At 63.0% G+C, this 6,890-nt stretch overlaps 1 protein-coding gene across 1 annotated transcript in view; it reads left to right on the forward strand.

The window, feature by feature from the left end:
- Mpped1 (metallophosphoesterase domain containing 1) overlaps window positions 1-6,890 on the forward strand; it is a 56,403-nt gene that overhangs the window by 37,619 nt on the left and 11,894 nt on the right. The gene's annotated exons all lie outside the window — the stretch shown is intronic.

Below are 6,890 nucleotides of genomic sequence, written 5' to 3' on the forward strand. Positions count from 1 at the left end.
GTGCCTGGAGGGTCGGAGGCGACCACCCTCCACACCTTCCTGTCACCAGGCCCAGCAGGAGAGGGGCCCCAGGAAGGAGGAGACCTGGCCCCAGGCAGTGGGTTGGGGACCTAAACCTGCTCTGAGAAGGGCCTGGTGAGATCCAGGAGGGCTTCCTGTGGGAGGTGACTTTTGAACTGGGGCCAGGGAGGTGGGTGGGGGGGTGGGGGGCGCGGGGGGGCTTCCGCCGGTGGGGAGGCAGGGAGGACCCACGTTTCTGAGCTTCGGTTTGCTCCAGGCCCCTGGTTGGAGGGTGCCGTGCCTCAGCCACGTGGAGGAGGCACAAAGGCCTTGCCCCCGAGAGACCTGAGGCCTGGGGGTGGGAATGAACTTGGTGGTTCATTTGTCCAGTGGCTACTGAGGCCCAGATGCCCATCTGGATCCTGAGGGCAGGCGGTGGGGGGGTCCTGGGCCTGAGGAGGCAGACCTACCTCCTGTGGTTTCCCTCCCTGGGAGGTAGTTGGCAACCAGTTCCCTTGTTCCCTAAGAATCATGAGGGGGAGGCCCTGGGGGGGGAGGTCCTGGGAGGAGGCCCTGGGGGGAGGCCCTGAGAGCTGGCCAGAGAGGCCTCCCGCTGGGAAAAGTCAAGGCTAAAGGGACAGAAACCTAAGGAGGCCGGGAGGGCGTGGCTGGCAGAGGGAAGAGCCCGGGTTTCCAGGGCGCGCAGGAGACCAGGCTGAGCAGCCAGAGCCTGGAGCTGGGGTCCTGCCATCACCCACCCCGTCACACTGCTGGCAGCTTCAGGGTCCCCTCGGAGTATTGGGTACTCCTAGGACCTGAGGACGCGCTGCCCACCTGAGAAGGGTGCCCACCTGACTCCCCGACTCCACGGGAGCCTGCGTGTGTGTGTGCACGCGCGTGAGCATGTGTGTGACACAGAGGAGCCCTCTCCCAGGAGCCACACAGCTACTGGAGTGTGCAGTAGGTTCTAGGTGACCTTCCTTCTGTCCCCAGGGCTGGGGTGGCACCGGGAGTTCAGGAATCCAGTCCCAGTCCTGCCCCTGAGTTTTGGGGGCCCTGGACAAGCTGGGTCGCCTCCCTGAGCCGGATTTGTGATCACTAAGGGGGAGAGGCTGTGAGGTGGTGGTGGGCGCTGTCCTCCTGGGCTGCTCAGTGGGAGGGACCCCAGCTGCTGGTGGCCCTCGGGTGCTGGAAGCCGCGCTCTCTCTGGAGGAGGCGTCCTGCCAGCTACGGGTTCTGCCCGGTGCTGGGTGGTGGGTGGGTGCACCGTCCAGCTGCCTGTGGAGGTCTGGGCTGGGGGCACTCAGCTCCCCTGGTGCGGGCTGCCCGGATACAGGGCAGCTGGCAGGAGGCAGCAGGCGGCAGAGCTGACCTCAGTGGGTCAGCTGTGCCCTTCCCTCCTCTTCCCTTCTGTGACACATGGCTCTCATGGAGCTCAGGAGAGGTTCTCTCCAGCTTCATGGACATGGTTTTGCCAGTGGGGCTGGCCGGGGCGGGGAGGGAGGAATGAACAGAGCAGACATGACCTGTGGCAAGGCCGGCAGGGCCAGGGGTGGACGTGTTCCATGTGGCCCCGGGGGGCAGAGCAGGGCCACAGAGGGCCACGGGAGGCAAGTTGTCTGCCCCAGGCAGGAGCCCAGAGGAGAGCTGAGAGGGCTTTGATGAGCAACCAGCTGCCCGTCCCCAGGTGTGCAGCAGGGCTGGCTGGGGGTGACCCAGGTCCTCCGGCCACGGCCCCCTGGGAGGCCACAGTTCCTGGGCTGGGGGCAGGGTCCTTCAGGGCTGGCCTCAGTGTCCAGGACTCTCCAGAACAAGCCAGGAAGGGCCAACTCATGGCGCAGCGTGGTGGGCGTGGCCACCAAGAGCCTGGCTCGGCCTGTGGTCCTGCTTCCCTGTCAGGCCCGTGCTGGGGCCACGCGGCCCACGTGGCCACGGTGTGCCTGGCCTGTGCAAGGCTCGGAGGCCCCGACCATGTGTGGTGCAGCCGTCCAGGGGAGGGAGGGGCCCATGGCCATGAGCCTCAGGCTGGCCAAGCCTCGCACAGCCAGGTCTGAGCTCGGTGCTGACCAGGGTCCTTGCCCAATCCCTGCAGGGGCCCCCAGTCCAGGCTGCAGGGACTGCTGGGAGGCGAAGGGACTGCCATTTTCCATGAGTGTCACGTGACATACTTGGGATGAGCTCACACTAAGAAGTGATCTGATCTTAGTTCGACGTTTGCTGTGTCTGGCCGCTGTGTCTCACTGGCCCGTCCTGAGCCTGCGGTACTTTGGTTTTCTGTTTTCTTTTACAGTTTTTTAAGAATGAGATTTGGTGTTTTAGGTCAGTTTTGTTCACAGCAAAACCCCGTCTAGGTAGAGATTCCCGCCAGCCCTCATCCGCCTGAACAACTGAATCCATACAGTTTGAGATACTTGGTGTCTGTGGGTTTTTTTTGGGGGGGGGCTTATATTTTTAAGATCCTTCCACATTGTGATGTGCTTTTGTAATTGGTTCTTTTCCTACTGCCATTTAGGTTTCATTAAATGAGTGAATTGCAATTTCTTCCTCTGTCTCAGTCTAACCACCACTGGTTTGGAGCTGTTATAAATCCATTGCCGCGAACATTCTTACACGTCTCTAAGGGCACAGAGGTACATAGTCCTGGATGTCTGTGTGCCGTTCACACACACACACACGCATGCACACACACATGCAAACACGCACACACACATACACATGGACATGCACACACGCACACAATGCAAACACACATACACAGACATACACACCCACGCACACACACATGCACACACACAAGTGTGTGCACACCTGCAGACATGCACACACACAAGTGTGTGCACACCTGCAGACATGCACACACACACATGCACACGCACACAGACACATGCACACACACACATGCACACACACAGATGTGTGCACATCTGTCCCTTACATCCTGGCCAACACTCACTCTGGTGGCTTTAGATGCTCCTTCCTGGGGTGGCCTGTGCTGGTGCCTCCACGTGGCTTTGCTCCTCCTGGTGGCCCGGGAGGTGAAGCTGTCGCGTTTGCTGGCCACCTGACTTCCTGTCATGACGCTCGCGAGTCTTTCGTGCATTTCAGGAACGCTGGGCTGTCCGTCCTTGGTGTCCTCTGGCGTGAGCATGGGCCCTTGGCCAGGAGGAATGCTGAGGACGGCTTTCCTCCTCTGCCACCTGCCCCCGCCCAGCGTCAGGTGAACGGACATCTTGACGGTGGGTCGTGGACGTCTCGGTGTCCCCTCTGGTGGAGGCTCGCCGTGTCCTGCTGAGACCTCCCCCCTGAGCTGGGGACGGGTTTCTAGGTTGTCTCCAGAACCTCGTTGCTTTGCCTGTCACTCTTGGGTGGAGTGACAGTGTCGATGGTGTGAGGGAGGGGTCCCATCCTGGGCTTCTCCATGTGACACCACCTGGACCGTCACCACGTAGAGAAACTGTCCTCGGCTCTGCGCTCACCTTCTCTACGCTCGGGGTCTGCTGAGGGCCGCTCTCCCACCCCGCTAGTCCATCTGGCTCAGGACCACATGTCCGGTCACAGACAGGTGATTTCTCTCCATCTCTGTCCCCGCCTAGAACCCCTGAGGTCCCGCCAGGCCAGGCACCTGAACCTCTTTTTTCCTTATAGAATCTCTCTGGACCTGACCCGAGTGCTCAGGACAGTCTCTGGCTTGTCACAATAAACATTTGTTGAATGAATAAATGGATGAATGAACGAGCAGGTGGGCGGACGGGGGCCCGACTGTGGGGCCTCTGTTAGGGTCAGTGCCTGGCCTGGCTTTCCTGTGTCCACACCCTTCTGTGGCCTCCTCCCAGGTCCGTCACCAAATCCTTGTCCATTGGGCCCTTCCTCCTCCTGTGCTGGCCTCTCTAAAGCCGGCCTCTGGCTTCCCACGCCCTGTCCTCCCCCACCCCAGCCGAGGTCCGCGGTCCCTTCCCCTCCCCTTGATCAGACCCTTGCTGCCTGCTTGGCTTGGGCTGTCTCCACACCTGGTTGGACAACAGGGACCGTGACTCTGTAGGGCTCAGGAAGTGGTTCTCCTTTCTGGTCCCTTGGGCACAGCCTGGGTGTCGGGCCTTCCCCAGGAGCCGCTCAGGGGAAGGGAGCGGGGGGAGAGGAGGAGCTCAGCTGTTACGAAACCTCAGTGTTAAAAAAACCCGTCTGCACCGCATTCATTTATGGACTTTGGATGCATTTTTGTTCTCATTTAACTGAAAACGGCCTTGATTTAAAAAAAAGGAGTGCGGGAGGGTGAGGTTGGCAGGCAGCGAGTCCATCTGGTCTAATTACTTCTGGTGTTTTGAAAGGAGGGATCCAAACCTGCTGAGGCATAAACTTTGAGAAGTGGCTGCCGGCTGGACGGAGCTGGTCCGGGCCTCCTTCTCGGCTGGGAGGCCTGGCTGCCTCCATGGGGTGGGACCCCGGAGCCAGCAGGTTCCCGTACCTCCCAGGAGCCAGAGCCTCGGGGGCCAGCCTCCTCAAACCGCAGGGCCAGACCTGTGTGAGGACACAGCAGAGATGAGGAGGCTGGCCAGCGGCTCACGGGGACTCCCTCCTGCTGCCCAGGACCCCCAGAGGTGGGGGGGGGCGACAGGGGTGGTTTACAGGTGGCCCAGCTGGTGGGTGGGGAAGGCCGGCCCTGGGGCTGCCCAGTGTGAGGCTCGCTGTCTCACTTTGTGAAAAGTCCCACACGAGACGGTCACCGCCCCAGGCCCTCCTTGCCTCTCACGCCATTCATCAGAATGCAGTGGCTTCCTGGGGGGGACGGCAGGTGACCAGGCTCCAGACTGGCTAGACCCCACCTGGTCCTGGCAGCCCCTGTTGCCCTGGCTGCCACTGGCCAAGGCCACCAGCTCATAGGAGACCAGAGAGGCCGGCTCTGCCCACCTGGCCCTGTCCTGTGGCCATGGTCCACCTGGCTTCAAGGCCTCCAGTGACATCACCTTTTCCAGAAGCCCTTGCTGTGAGCCGGGTGGACGGTCACCCTGCCCCTGTGCTTCCGAAGGAGCCACTTCATGTGGATTTCTTGACCTAGGGCTTCCTGGTGCACACAGTCCTGGTGGGGGTCCTGGTGGGGGTCCTGGTGGGGGCCCTGGTGGGGGGTCCTAGTGGGTCCTGGTGGGGGGTCCCTGGTGGGGGGTCCTGGTAGGGGTCCTGGTGGGGGCCCTGGTGGGGGTCCTGGTGGGGGTCCTGGTGGGGGGTCCCTGGTGGGGGCCCTGGTGGGGGTCCTGGTGGGGGGTCCTAGTGGGTCCTGGTGGGGGGTCCCTGGTGGGGGGTCCTGGTAGGGGTCCTGGTGGGGGCCCTGGTGGGGGTCCTGGTGGGGGCCCTGGTGGGGGTCCTGGTGGGGGGTCCCTGGTGGGGGGTCCCTGGTGGGGGTTCCTGGTTAGGGGTCCCTGGTGGAGGATCCTGGTGGGGGTCCTAGTGGGGGTCCTGGTGGGGGTCCCTGGTGGGGGTCCTGGTGGGGGGATCCCTGGTGGGGGTCCTGGTAGGGGTCCTGGTGGGGGGATCCCTGGTGGGGGTCCTGGTAGGGGTCCTGGTGGGGGCCCTGGTGGGGGTCCTGGTAGGGGTCCTGGTGGGGGCCCTGGTGGGGGTCCTGGTGGGGGTCCTAGTGGGGGTCCTGGTGGGGGGATCCCTTGTGGGGGGTCCTGGTGGGGGTCCTGGTGGGGGGATCCCTGGTGGGGGGTCCTGGTGGGGGTCCTGGTGGGGGGATCCCTGGTGGGGGGTCCTGGTGGGGGGTCCTGGTGGGGGTCCTGGTGGGGGTCCTGGTGGGGGTCCTGGTGGGGGGCTCCTGCAGGAGCAGGGCCTGGGTCTTGCTCTCTGTGGCAGAGGGTCCTGCCCTGCATGGTCATGGCTCTTTCTGACTCACCCTTGCCTTGAAGCCCTCTGGGGCGCAGCCTGATGGAGGGGGTTGCAGGGTCACTAGCCGTGGACCAGCCTGGCTGCCCCTCTGTCACGGCATGGCCTTTAGTTTCCTCTCTGGACCCGAGGCTGTGGTCCCCACAGGGATCCATGGTGTGACTCGTTTCTGGGTGGTTTCAGCTGGGGCTGCGCCGTCCACATCACTCAGGAGCTGACCCAGCTGGCCTCCTGGGAGCTGCCCCCCAGCCTGGATCTCCGCCCTGGGGTCTCCACACAGGAGCGCAGCTGGGTGCAGGTGGACTCGGCAGGCCCACAGCATGGGCTGCCCCGGCCTCCCCTGCCCCGCCAGGCCCACTGCTAGGCCCACTGCTGGTCCCGCTGGGCTGCAGAGCATGGGAAGGACTGGGCTTGGGCTCCGGGATCCCTGCCCCCGTGTGACGCGTTCCTCCCGGGCCTCTGTCCCTCTTGTGTAAGGGGGTGAGAAGTGCGACAGGGAGGGACATGGAGCCATGGGTCTGGGAGTCGCTGTGACTTTAGGGGTGTCCCCTTCCCTCCCATCTTGAGCAGCAGCGGGCGGGCTGCCTGCCGCCATCCTGCACTGACTGGGAGCCTGCCTGGGCTCGGTCCTGCCCCTGCACACGTGTGTGTCGCACACACACACACGCACGCACAGAGCTTCTCTTGTGCCCTTCCTGTCCTGCCTTCCTTGCACCTGTGGGTGACGCTGACTTGGTGCTGCCGTTCTTCCTCCTTCCCAGACGGCCCCTCTGCCCACAGCATCTCTTCTGCACGTGAGATTAATGTTCGAAACGAATCATCTGCTTCTCCCGGCTGCGGAGTCCCAGGAAACAAAAAGATGGATGGCTCTGCACATGGGCGGGGGATTAATTAGGAATGACAAAGGACGTTCCTGGGTGCACTCACCTTGCTGCTGTTGCCCACCGTGGGATGTGCCCCAGCAAGTGTGTGATCGACAGACTTCGGGGTCACGAAGCAGCACCACGGAGCCCTGT

This window comes from Callospermophilus lateralis, chromosome 4, assembly GCF_048772815.1.
Source record: "Callospermophilus lateralis isolate mCalLat2 chromosome 4, mCalLat2.hap1, whole genome shotgun sequence".
In the NCBI taxonomy this organism is placed as follows: domain Eukaryota; kingdom Metazoa; phylum Chordata; class Mammalia; order Rodentia; family Sciuridae; genus Callospermophilus; species Callospermophilus lateralis.